We start from the raw sequence: 14,590 nt of genomic DNA on the forward strand, positions 1-14,590 counted from the left end.
ATGATTTGATCTCAACACAGATCACATACCATATGGTTAAAATAATTAAGTTATTGTGGCAGCTAGCAGTATTTCATGCCTGCTAGGGGCTTAGGCTGGCACATGCTTTCTGCAACCAGCTCAGCACCTGGGCAGGAAATTAGAAATTTTGCTTCTATCCACCTGTATGCTGCCAAATTAAACAAAGAGACAAAACTTCCAGTGTGGGGCAGATGTTTATTTCCAGGACCTTATTTCCGTCTCAGCCCCAAGAAATGCCTGCAGGAGACAGGGGCGGCTGTAGCTTTTTTGCTGCCCCAAGCACGGCAGTCAGGCAGCCTTCAGCAGCTTGCCTGCAGGAGGTCTGCTGGTCCCATGGCTTCGGTGTACCTACTGCCGAATTGCCACCAAAGCTGCCGGGCTGGCGGACCACCTGCAGGCATGCTGCTGAAGGCTGCCTGGCTGCCGCCCTCGCACGGACTGGAAGGCCGCCCCTGGAGGCTTGCCGCCCGACGCACGCGCTTGGAGGGCTGGTGCCTGGAGCTGCCGCTGGCAGGAGACTCGTCCTTCACCGTGCTAGTAACAAGGACTTCATTTCTCTAGGGAAACTACTTTGTCTCAGGTACTCATGAAGGGACAGCAACAGTTTCTCCCTAGGATACTGCTGGCACAGTCTAAGAAACTAAATATAACTATCTGTCAAATGAACCATACCTGATTTCTAGTAAATATCTCGTCAAATGTGCCTTTCCTCATCTCAAAACTGGTTCTGTGAATTTTGCTATTCCATTGGAGAATTGGGCTAGCTATGTGATCTCCGATCCAGGGGGTTGAGTGGCCTTGAGATCCTGAGTTGAAATGTCCACACTGCTATTTTTAGCACACTAGCTCAAGTCCTGTTAGGATGAATGTATCCATCTGGTTAATGAGGCTTTTTAAATAAACTCCTGGGAAGCTTCTAGTACAAGTTGGTTCTGAGCTAAAATGTAAGGAAACAAACAACCACAAAAAGAATTTTCAGGATGCAATCAAAACACAAGCTGGTTGTAAAACCCATTTATGTTTCCCTGAATAAAAAAAGACTTATGAAGGGAAATTTTGAAACAAACTGTAACAAGATTTACTTTTAGTTTTGATTCAAATTAAAATTTTCATTTTAAGTCCAACTGAATTTTTCATTTTGATTCTAAATTAGCTTTATTTCAATTTTTGAAAACTAAAAAGAAATGAAAATTTCAGTTCACAGTGAAATGAGATGAAAATGTTCATTTCACTTGAAAACTTCCCATTGAAAATTTGAATCAAACTTTTTCCAGTGAAAATTTTTATTTTTGATTAACTCTTATTTTTCAGTATTTTTTTGGCCCCTATCCCAAGGTCTTCGTATTTGGCAAAGTAGTGACTGTCAGCCACACATGCAGAATTTGAACAGGAAATGATATTGTTGTTGAAGATTTTAGAAGAAGAAGTGGGAACCTAAATTGGGTTATAATGGAAGCAATTCTTAAACTTAACTGCAGATGGCTATCATCTCTCCATAGTGAAAATTGAGAAGGATAATTATGCATTACCTCATCCATGCACAGCTTAATGAATAACGGGGGTGATGAGGGAAAGAGAGAGCTAGCCCTGTTTAACAATTCATTGATCATCTCTTTACTAAACTGGTTATTTTTGGTGTAGCTGATATTGCTTCCCTGTGCAACTGATATTTTCTAGCTGTTATGTGGTAGAAGTTTAATGCAATCAAATATTCCCTCTTCTTATGCTTGGAAACAACTAAAAGTGAAAGTTAAATAAGATTTCACTCTCACTGGGAGGAAAAACATGGATTAAAGATAGAAAGAATGGAAACCCACAGAAATAACCTCCTTGTCTAATGAGATACACCGAATTTTGGTCAAAAAATAGCAAAAGCAACCAGATGTTAACTGAGCTGCCCAGAGGGGTCTCATATGGTTCCATGAATGTAACATAACTTGAATTGAAATTAGCAAGATAAAACTAATTAAGTGTCATGTAGAGTGTGTCCTTCAACTCAGATGCTGTGTTGCATACATGAATACTTAGCTGTCTACCCTGGAGATTAGGCTGGTTTAACTATGTTACTCAGGGGCATGGATTTTTCTGATCCCTCAGTGGCGTAGCTGGGTTGACCTAACTTTTTACTGTAGACCAGGCTTTACTCTGATCTTACTGTCAACTGGTTACAGAGATGCTGGGAGGTTAGTTATCAGTTTAAAAACAAGGTGTAACAGGGAATATTGGCAAAACAGATTCATTGGAATTCTGAGTTAAGCCCTCAGTGTCTGACATTGTCACGGGTGGTTTTGGGTATGTCGTCAGGTCCCCCTCCCTCCCTCCATGAAAGCAACGGTGGACAATAGTTTCTCGCCTTTTCTCCTGGGTTACCCGTGCAGACATCATACCACAGCAAGCATGGAGCCTGCTCAGCTCATTATCACCGTACGTCTGCTGGGTGCTGCTGGCAGATGTGGTACTGCATTGCTACATAGCAGCAGCTCCTTGCCTTCGTGGCAGACGGTGCAGTAGGACTGACAGTCATCATATGTCTCCTGAGTGAGGTTGAACAGGGGTGCCTGGACAGACATGGCTATTCTCCTCTTAGAGCACCAAATGGGAGCCAGAGACTCGAGGTCTTTCTTTTCTTTAAATTTCATCTCATGGAGATTCAATCTTGCCTGGAATATCATGTGAGCTGGAGACTTCTCCCTCAGGCTGCTCTCCCAGCCGGCAGCACCACGCGGTAGCACCTACCCCAGTCTACCCCTTGCTCCCATGGCTCATGAAACCATATACAGGCAGCCTGGACTGTAGTAAGGAGCAGTTCAACTATAGGCTGAGCAAGTGCAGCATGGGGGAGAATGTGCATCTGGACATTTAAAAGCTCATTGGTGCTGTTTGCTGACTAGGTCAGACCTCAGCGCAACCAACATTCCCATTGTTATTGCTGCTTGCTGTGTGCTCCATAATATCTGTGAGAGTAAGGGAGAGAGATTTATGGCAGGGTGGGAGGTTGAGGCAAATTGCTTGGCATCTGATTTGAGCAGCCAGATACCAGGGCGATTAGAAGAGCATAGCAAGGCATGCTGTGCATCAGAGAGGCTTTGAAAACCAGTTTCATGACTAGCTAGGCTTTGATGTGACAGTTGTGTGTGTTTCTCCTTGATGCAAACCCTTCCCCTTTGTTGATTTTAATTCCCTGTAAGCCAAGCACCCTTCCCCTTTCAAAATAAAGTAACTATTGTTTTGAAACCATGCATTCTGTTTTTATTAATTAAAAAAAATGAGATAATGGACAAGGTAACCTGGGTCGGGTGGGGGAGGAGGGGAGGACAAGGCCACATTGCTTATTGTAGCCACATTAAAAATCAAACTGTTTGAATGACAGCCTTCTGTTGCTTGGGCCATCCTCTGGAGTGGAGTGGCTGGGTGTTTGGAGCCTTCCCACTGCCGCGTTTTTGGGCATCTGTGTGAGGAGGCTATGGAACATGGGAAGGAGGGTAGGCAATTATACAGTGGATGCAGCGGGGGTCTGTGCTCTCGTTGGCTTTCCTGCAGCTGCAACAGATGCTTCATCATGTCCGTTTGCTCCTCCATTAGCCTCAGCATCATGTTCTGCCTCCATTCTTCCCTCTCACTTAATTCTTTCTGGGCCTCTGCCACTGAATGCCTCCATGCATTAAGCTGTGCCCTATCAGTGCGGGAGGACTGCATGAGCTTGGAAAACATGTCATTGCGAGTGCGGGTTTTTTTTGCCTTCTAATCTGCAATAACCTCAGGGATGGAGATGATAAGGGTAGTAGAAACATTCTACGCTCTATGATTCTGGGGAGACTGCATGGTCACCTGTGCTGCTGAGTTCGCCACGCTGACCAAACAGGAAATGAAATTCAAAAATTCCCGGGGCTTTTCCTGTGCACCTGGCTAGTGCAGCGGAGTTCAAAGTTCTGTCCAGAGCGGTCACAATGGAGCATTCTGGGATAGCCAATACCATTGATTTGCGTCTGCACTACCCCAAATTTGACCCAGCAAGGTCGATTTTAGCACTACTTCCCTCGCCGGGGAGGAGTACAGAAGTCAATTTTAAGAGCCCTTTAAGTCGACAGAACAGGGTTGGTTGTGTGGACACATTCATTATAAAATAGACCTAATGTGGCTAAATTCGACCTAACCCCATAGTATAGACTAGGGCTAAGTAATAGAAATTCCAGCTAAACTTTTCCTTTTTAAAGCGATCTAGAATTGCTGACATACTGAAACTAATTATTTCTTAACTTTTATCTGATAATGATGCTTAGACAGGGCAAGAAATTCATTCTGGTTTTTATTAATCACAGCATTTTTCACAACATGTTCTCTGGAGTGTTTATGTTATTTAGCATATGGTGTTTTTAAAGCTTCTGTATCTGCTAGATTATATAACTAAAGAAATAGCTTCACATGTTACTGTTACAAATGCAGTAATATTTGATTGACTAGTTTATCAGTACAAAGTTGCCTTTGAAACAGTGTAGTTAAAGAGCCAATTTTGAACATGCTTTCTCCTAAGAACTTATAATGCCGGCATTTTAATTTTCCAACATGATACAATCTGGCATATGAACTGTCAGCTCAGCTGAATTGTTTGCAAATGGTTTTCATTTGTGTATGGAATATCTGGAACAGTCAATAGACTACATTTTGTTACTGTATAATTATGGGTATTTTTTAACCCATTGAGTTTAAAAATAAGTGTACAAATTCTTACAACATAACATACCTAGCTAGTGCTGGCAGCTGTTCTTCTATACAAGTTTGATTTGGTTTTGGCCGTCTGCACTATAGACTACAGGCTCCTTGGAGCAGATCAATGTGCTGTTCAATATGTTTGGATAGTGCTGAGCAAACCATGGAACTCAGTTCTGGGAACAAAAATATTGCTAGAATTTTTTTTCTCCCTCTGTTCTTCAGAGTTTATGTAGGGGTAGGGTAAGGATGGAAAATATTTAATGATTATATAAAAGTTTCTGGTGATTTGGCCATTTACAAAATTCTTGTATGTCTGCAATTCTATATACAGAGTTTCCATTATTAAGTGAAAATTACTCTGGAATTTTGTACATGATGTATCTATAATTCAATATACACCACTATGGAAAAAAGGCCAATGAACCAACTAAAACTATCTGGGGTTTAGAATGTTGAATAGCTTCATCTGAGCTGAAAGCACCAAATACTCAAGGACCTCCTCATATAATCAAGGACACTTCTATCAGCAAAACAATCTAAAGAACTGACACTTTTTTATCGCAACATATGCCTTTATTTTTATATGACTGTTAATAAAACCAGACTGTCAACATGAGACTTGCCATGATCAATAACTTTTAGGACTCATGATGACTCAGTAAATGCCCACCTGTATTGTTTGCAAGGTACCTACACTATCGCTGATGAACAAATAGGTGCCTAAGGAATGTTTATGGACAAGATTTTCTAACCTGTTTAGTGATTTTGGGTTCTCAACTTAAGGTAACTCAGAGACACCTGATTGTCAGAGAGTGCTGAGAACCCACCCTTTGAAAAGGCAGCTCTTTCAAGGTGTTTCAAGTTGAAACCCCCAAAACTGAGGCACCCCAAATCACTAGTCACTTCTGAAAATCTTGGCCATGATGAATATTGCTAAATGCAGTCAATTTGTTACATCAGGAAGGCAACTAAATGGATCTGGGGACTGGTAAGGGAGTGGAGAGCTTATCACAACTCCATTGCTGGCTTTAAGTAACCTAAGATCAAATGTGTGAACCAATGTGGATGACTGGTTGGCTAAGCAACTTAATTTCTTTTAGTGCCTTTTTGACAGGCACCCATTTTACAACCATCATTCCTCCAGTGAGGACTCTTATTGTAATCGCAGAAGAGAAGCCTTGGGAACACACTCCATCTCCCTTTCAAAATGAAAACCAGAAATAGAGCGGACTGACCCACCACATGATCAAGTTTTGTCACTTGACGAACAAAAGAGTGGTATTATTTACATCATAAACATATAAAACAGCCAAGAGGCTTAAAGTGTTGGGTTAATTACTGTTAAATTCTTGGAATAAATTGACAGAATTCCAAACAAGATGTTATCAGCTTCTTTGGAATACAGTACATTTTACTGGCATGCTGTTCAAAGGTTTCTGTTGCAACTCATTTTTAGGACAGTTACGTAAAACCTGATGTAGCAGTGAGTGACAAAGGTTTTATTTATTTCATGTTATCTGTTGACTTTTAAAGGCCTAAGTACTAGAGACAGATTAAGCAACAACTAGTCAATTATTAAACGGATACAATAACTATGCACAGTACTCATTTAAAGAGTTTAAAGAGCTTTTATGCTACAACTATAAAAAAATATAAATCTGTTGCAAAGAGGCTGAGCCAGTAAAATTTGCTATTGCAATAAATGTTTTTCAGTTCCTAATACTTATTTACAGACTCTGGTGTTTTTTAAACTATTATTTTCTTCAGGCAACTATTGTTTGTATAAACTAGTTCTAGATTTTAATGAAGTAGAAACCTATGGTCCCTAAATTTCATTTTAGATAATCTTTACAGCAGAGGTGGGTAGCTTTTTGGCACTTTCCTAAAATGATCGAGGTGTTGTGTTTTCAACAATTTAAATATATCTTCAGAGTGCATGGTAGTGTATTAGTGGTATTAAGGTTCAGCATAAATCAAAGTTACATTACTTAAGTATCTAATTAATCAACACTTTTCTGAATTGAGTTATTTTCTTTTCTTGATTCAACTGAAAGTGCTAAGAACAAGTTAATCTTTTCTTTAACTCTCTGATAAATGAATCTGATGTGTAGAAAACAGAATGCAATTATGTGGTTTACATGTAATTCCAAATCAATATTCTATATTCAACAGGGGATGGATTCTGTTTTCAAATAACTGTTTTCTGAATTATTTTTTCACCATCAGTCTTTTATTTGACAGGATGTATATTTGTTGGCTTCACATCATTCAGTAGATAGACTATCTGAAGTACAAAGCCATGTGCTAATGTCTCTAGGGGGTTATTTCAGTACAGGCATGCGAAAAGGAATCCCCCTTTCTTGTGTTTGGGGTTATGTCTATGCTGCAATTAAAACTCCATGGTTTGCCCATGCCGGCTTAATTGGGGTTGTGGGGCTCGGACTAAGGAGCTGTTTAATTGTTTTGTAGGCTTTCAGGCTTGGGCTGGAGCCTGGGCTCTACGAACCTACAAGGTGGAAGGGTCCCAGAGTTTAGACTGCAATCTGAGCCCGAATGTGTACACCACAATTAAACAGCCCCTTAGCCTTAGCCCTGCGTGCCCAAGTTAGCTGGCACTGGCCAGCTGTGAGTGTCTAATTGCAGTGTAGACATATCCCATGTGATAAAAACTCTCCTTACAATCTCCTGTACACCCAGGAATTCCTTAGTTTAATAAATGTAGAGCAGTCTCATTTGCATCCAATAATCATGCTACTACTCCTGTGTTTTCCGCTTTTGATGCAGTATAAAACTTTTGCTTTCACATTTCTGCCATCAGTTGATGTTGCTGGGAAAAGCCGGATGCAAAGGGTGCAATTTTCTGCTGACCACGAGCAGATACTGTGATTTTGCAGTGTGTCAGTTTCCCACTTAGACAAATTAACGACAGGTTCAGGGCCTGCTCTAGGGTAATTAATTTCTTCCTGAAATTTACACAAAAGTCCTGTTACCAAGAACAGAAATTGAAAAAACAAGAGCAAAACCCCACCGACAGGCGTTCCACTTACACCAACCGCTGAAGCCGATGCTGGAACCAGAAAGAAAGTCCCTGTTTTCTGACCCTTTGTCTCTCTGTCCTGCTTCCAGCACACTGTCTGCTCCCGTTAAGCATTCCTTATGAGATTTCAAACTCGACCCCAACCCTGCCTAAGTCATATGGGCCTCAGCATTCTCAGTACAAAGCCTGAGCTAGTTCATGTGGACCTAGGCGCCCCTTTTGTCCAGCAATTCTACAAAACAAAGGAATGTCAAACATGTTTGTCTATATCCAGTGTTCTTTGGAGCTGGTTAGTCACCATCTGGGCAGGAACTCCCCTATGTCTAGATCTTTCTATGGAGAATTTCAATATTTATCAATAATTTATAACGTGCCTTTTGTTACCTCCTTTGTCCTAAAATAATCAGTTTCTGTGCCCAGGAGATGGCATGAGAGGTGCAATAGATCACTAAACACAAGACAAAAAAATACAGAGATTGCTCAGAGTAGGTGATAGAAAGAAACAATTCAATATGTTTTCTTTTGTTGGTGTTTTCTTTATCGAAACTACCAGTATTCCCTCAAGAAGTTGCCACTGAAGGATAAATTTCTGAATAATTCACCATTTGTAGACATTAAGACCAAGATGACTTCAGAGTTTGCATAAGAGGAAGAAGACATGATGACTTTAGATCTCCTGGCTTTCCAGATGATTGTGGGATGAGATCTCATTTCTTTTCTTGAAAAGAACACAGTGTCTGAACAGGTGGAGAGCACAGATGTTTCTCAATAATCACTGAATGGATATTGCCTGGTGAAAGGGACATGCAATGTGTGATAGCCAAAGTTTGCCCCACCCTTCTTCTGTTTAAATATTATTGCCTCCCTATAAACCTAGATGAACTCTAATTGGACACTCCCACACCAATTCCTGTATCCAGTCACTCACCCATCTACAATAACAATCAACTCAAAAGAAAATGCACAAAACTGAGCACTCAGATATTTAAAAAGAACAACTTGTGAAAAAATGTAAATAGTGGGCCTGTAGCAGGGTGCTGGTGGAAAAGCACCTAATTAGCCCCTGCCTGGTCAGCAGGGGCGGTTCTAGACATTTCGCCGCCCCAAGCACGGTGGCTTGCCCTGGGGGGCGCTCTGCCGGTCGCCGGTCCTGCGGCTCCAGTGGACCTCCCACAGGCGTGCCTGTGGATGGTCCGCTGGTCCCGCGGCTCCACCGAGGCCGTGGGACCAGCGGACCCTGCACAGGCGTGCCGCTAAAGGCTGCCTGCCTGCCTGTCGGTCTCCCGGCTACCGGCAGAGCGCCCCCTGCAGCATGCCACCTCAAGCATGAGCTTGGTGTGCTGGGGCCTGGAGCCGCCTCTGCTGGTCAGTTCCAATCAGGGGAAACAGATTGGGGCTGATGGAAAAGGCCTGATGGCAGCCTGAGGATTGGCAACCCCTGCTCGCCTGACAAGCCAAGGGCTATAAAGGCTGGGAGGGAGCTAGAAGGTTGCAGGGCAGCCAGGGAGAAGTCAACCAACCAATGGCTGCCTCGCTGAAGGCTGACTCTGCCTGTAAAAGAGGTTACATAATCCTGTAAAGCTTGTAAATAGATAGACACTGGTGGTGGGATAACTATCAGTAAATAAAGACATGGGTGTTGCACAATCTGAAGCCTCTCTGAGCCTTATTGGGGGCAGCAAGCAAACCCCAGGAAGAGAAGCAGGTCATGGATCCTGTTACAAGTGGAGGTTTGTCTGGGATCCTTTGCCAGACACACAGTTTGGTGACCTGGAGATGGAGGGCACTCTGCAGTGGCTCACAGAGCAACATGGTGAGATGTAGAAGACACCGCAGGCCTTTCAGCAGTCCCACCAGCTGGAAAAGCAAGCTTTGCTGGCTTGGCAGGCTGAACAACAACAGACTTTGCAGGACTTTAAATGAGGGATTTGCCAATGCAAAGGAGGCATATTTTAGGCTATGACCCAATTTTGAACAATAAGATTTTCAGATAAGAAGGTTCTTCATTAATAATACTATGAGAAACTTAATGTCTGCATTTCGGGCTTGTTTAGCTTAAATTTAATAAGCTTGATATTACATTTAATGTCTCTCTTTTTTTTAAAGGGAACTAATTTGTTCTTTAAAAGGAAAGCTGTAAAAGGAGGCTAAGGGGAGAAAGAAAAAGGTAAAGAAAGAAGAAATTTAATCCTCTCAGTCTCCTCATTCATTCTGCCCTAACTCTCCTCAGCTCCCCAACTCCCATTCTTTCTATCCAGAGCCTTCAAACCTTTCTCTCAACCCAGCAGTCAGTCAACACTGTCAGTGGGGCACCATAAACCTCTTAGGTATACATGCACTCATTACATAGAGCATTTTTAAAATGTCCTTCCGTTCTCAGCTGTGGTTGCTGGTCTGTTCTAGAAGACTGCTGCAGTTTGGAGCTCTTTGCTGGAATATCCACATGTTCTATACACCATGCTGGCCCGGGGAGCAGTTACCCTAACCAGAGCTCTCCTGCACAAGATGGAAGGACATAGTGCATAGAATTAGGATGAAGGCTTTTGTTTTGTTTTTTTAAAAACCCTCTGATTTTTTCCCCTTATTTTTCTGAGTGTGGCAGTGCCCCAGCTGTCTTGAAGCAAGAATCATCATTGTCTCATCACCAGCCCTGTTCTGTGTCCTCTCAGCCCTGGTCTAATTCATAGATCATCTTCATTTGACTCACTGCATCCATTTTCCGCACAAGCTGATTAGAGATGCACCCCAATGCAGTTGCCAACGGAATTCTGTGTGAGCCCTAAGTAGGAGGTTTGAGTTCTAATTCTGCTGCTGCGACTCCTCTGTTCAGCTGAAACAGGGACCAGAAATAACATTCACTCCCTGATGAGAGTCTGAAAAGAAACAGAGACAGAGCTACTAGGTGTTTATGGAAGCACAACTGGAGCCTTACATTTGTGCTTTGAAGAAGGAAAAACCTAACACATATCCACCAAAAGAAACTTCAGGGCTGTGGAATGATGCCCTTTACAGTTAAATCTCCCACTCTTTCCTTGACAGCCAGGCCCAGGCCTCCTAGTCATACCGGGCAAGGGTGGCCAGTGCTTAATTTGTAATGAAAGATGTGCCTGGGCTCTAGAAATTTTTTTACATTCATAACTGATGCAGCAAGCCCAGAGGTGCCGGGGCTAGGAACTTGAGATTTTATTTTTGCTTCAGAACAACAGGAAAATGTTTCAACAGGAAAATGTTTATCTTTCTACTCCTCTCACCAATAACCCACAGTGGTCTCCCTCTCACTGATCCCACTTCCAGAGGAAGAATGCAGCTGACTGGCAACTAGTAAAGCTAGTCTGAAATTTTCTGACAGGAATGAGTTATCCCAGGAAATGCTGATTGATTGAAACAGAAAACTTTTGTGGAAACGTGTGGCTTTTCAACTGATTGTCCCACAAAACTGGGGCAGCATTTTGATGGAACCCTGCCTGTCAGGCAGTTTTCTACACTTGCCTGAGAGGTCATCTATGGAAATCTGCCTGATTTCCTGCCAGCTTGCCCCCCGATTCTTCAGCAGCCTGCAGGGTCAGCCAAAATGGGAGTCTGCAAGCTATGTGAGCTCTGGTTCCCAGGCTTTGAGCTCAGCTATGGTTCCTAGGGAGTCTAGGCTTCCAGCTCCCTATAAGCCTGAGCTGCAGAGATTGGACTCCCAGGAGGAATTGTGTTTTGAAATTTTTGAGACAAACCATTTTGATTATTTCAGAATGAACTTCTTTGGAATTTTCCCTTACTTGGGAGATTTTGAAATTTCTACTTTTCATTCCAAAATGGAATTATTTCTTTTAAACATTTCAGAACATCTAGGGGAACAGGAATTCCTATCTTTGACCCAATCCAGCAATAAGTGCTCTATTAAGTTCCATGATCATGATTCCTCATTGCCTGAATAAGGACTGCAGGATGTGGCTTACAATTTTTGGCCACCACCATGCTACCATTTACCCTGTCTTGCATGCTCAAATGCATTGGCAGACTTTTGCACTCACATACAAAGCCCATTTAAATAATTGGGGCTTAAGGACATGATTAAAGTAAAGCATATGCATAAGTGCTTTGCTGAAATGAACTCCTAAGTTTGGAAATTTTAGCCGTAGATTCAAAATCTATCTAAAAAATCCTATGATTTATTTACAGTAGAACCTCAGAGTTCTGAACATCTCAGACATAGAGGTTGTTGGTAACTGTACAAAATGTTATAGTTCTTTCAAAAGTTTACAACTGAATATTGACTTAATTCAGCTTTGAAACTTTTCTATGCAGAAGGAAAATGCTGCTTTTAACCATCTTAATTTCAGTGAAACAAGCACAGAAACAGTTTCCTTACCTTGTAAAATCTTTTTTTAAACTTTCCCTTTATTTTTTTTAGTAGTTTACATTTAACACATTACTGAACTGTATTTGCTTTATTTGTGTGTGTCTCTGTTGCTGCCTGATTATGTTCTTCTGGTTCCAGATGAGATGTGTGTGGTTGACCAGCCAGTTTGTAACTCTGGTGTTCGTAACTCTGAGGTTCTACTGTGTAATATTTCACGGATCACTTTTGACATTTAGTTTCAAACAGCTATTTATTAAATAAAAGGATAGCAAATTAATTTACTGGAATAACAACATTTCACAATATTTGTAGCTCTCCAAATATTTACATAAACTAAGGATAACCTTTATTGAAATCATTCACTACCAAGCTGTCTAACATCAAATGTCAGTGGGGAAAATGTGAAACAGTTAAATATATATTTACATTGAGGACTCTGGTATAACTGTTTATCAGTAATATAGTGATAACATATTTAGCTCAAAGCAATTATTCCTCCAATAGCTTGTAAACTTGTAACCTTTTAGAAACAAAATAATTTCCTGAACAATAATGCCAGAGAATTGCTATCTAAAAGAACAATATTTAAAATAAATGTGACATAATATAATGATATCGAAATATCCAAAAATTACTTATATATAAAGCTCCAGTTGAAATCGATGGGAACTGGCTCAGGTCCTAAATGCTTAAATAGATACAAATTTAGGCTCCCAATCCTACAACTGATTTTACATGGGCCCATGGTTCTTTCTGCACTGCTTCCATTGCAAGACTGGGACTTGTAAGGAATATATTTCTACTTGCTACGGGGCATTGGCTGACCATTAACTGCCTTTGGCATATGCTTGGGAACTAGGGGTGCTGCAGCACCCCTGGGCTCCTGGCTGCCAGCCCCGCGCACTTGGGGCTTTGCTCTCAGCCTCAGCTCTTGTGGGGAGGGGAGAAGGGGCTGGTTTTCAGCACCTCCTCTATTAAAAATGTTCCAATGCCACTGGTCTGTGGTTAGGAAGAAATGTCCTCGCTGGGCAAGTTATTCCATATTTCTTGACTTTTCCTCTGAAGAATCTGAACTGGACACTCTCAGAGATGGGATATTGGATCAGCTCAGAGAAGAAAAGAGGATTGTCACATGCATCCTGTCATCCAACAATCCTCTTTTCTTATCTGCAGTGATCCAATATCCCATCTCTGAGACAGGATAAGAGATCAAGTTATGAGAAGAAAATGCTTATAACAGGAGGTTTATCAACTATTATACAGAGTTTATATGGCTTATTGAAAATATTATTCAATGAGGTAAATAAATCTTAAACATTGAGTTTATGATAGTCTTCTCTGCACTTCCAAAATTCAGGGCAACAAAAATGAACAGAATGAAAAGGAATGTCTACCGGAATAAACTGGTTGATACTTTGCACATTGGTCTTTTATTTATTCCTACAGAAGCAGCCTTATCTATGAAGATTACTTGACTATCTTAGCTTGATAAAATTTATTGTAAGTTGGTGATAATTTTGGCCATAATTCAAAAAAAAATCTTTCCTTTCTTCACTAAAGTGGTAGATAATAGTAATGTAAGTAGGGCCCTTGTCACAAACTGGGACGGGCGATCTGGCGTAATGGTCAGAGCAGAGGTTGTCAGGCCTAGTGGTTGGGGCTGGAGTCAAAGGCCAGGAACAGTGACAAACATCAGTGCCAGTGTCAGGGACCAGCGTTGGAGCCAATGGTCAAGGACAGCGTAAGGGGCTACAAGTCAAGCCAAGGCTCATAGCCAAAGACAGGAACCGAACAGGGCTGGAGTGGACTGGGCAGGAAAGGAACAAGGCAGGATCAGGGCTGGAGCAAGGCTAGGAGCAGAGCAGGCACAGGAGAGACCAAAGCTGCAAGTACATTTATTGAGCAGCCAGAGAACAGTTGTAGCTGTTGAGTTTAAAAGCAGGCTTGTTGTCTTCCTCGACCAATCAGATGGCGTGGTCAATCAGGGAGCCCTACTGTGTCTCACATGTGCTCATTGGCTGCCAACAGACTGGGAAAGCATAGCTGCAAGTCCTCATTTATGACATCCTGAGATTCAAGAAAAATCAGTTCAAGGCCCTAACCAGGGATTTCCATGGTTAGCTAAATAATAGATCTACTTACTCCAATATAGATTATTAATAATAATGCAGGGGTGTAAAGATGGCAGGAGACAGATAATGGTACTATTTCAGCACCTAACGTGGTATCTCCATGCACGTTTGGGTTGTGTTCAATGGTTTAATCCAGGGCCCTGGAAAAACTTCAAAAGGTTCCACTTGGACAGGCACTCAAAAATCTGCACTATCCATAACTTTGGGGACTGCAGAATTGGGTGGACGTGCTCCTTGAACAAAGATTTCATTCAAGTCTGAACGAGTCCCTCAGTCTATCATTGGAGTCCAGCTGCAGGTTTGGTCTCTAGCAGTGACTGGTTTGTAATTCGTACGAGT

This window comes from Gopherus flavomarginatus, chromosome 1 (assembly GCF_025201925.1).
Source record: "Gopherus flavomarginatus isolate rGopFla2 chromosome 1, rGopFla2.mat.asm, whole genome shotgun sequence".
Lineage (NCBI taxonomy): Eukaryota > Metazoa > Chordata > Testudines > Testudinidae > Gopherus > Gopherus flavomarginatus.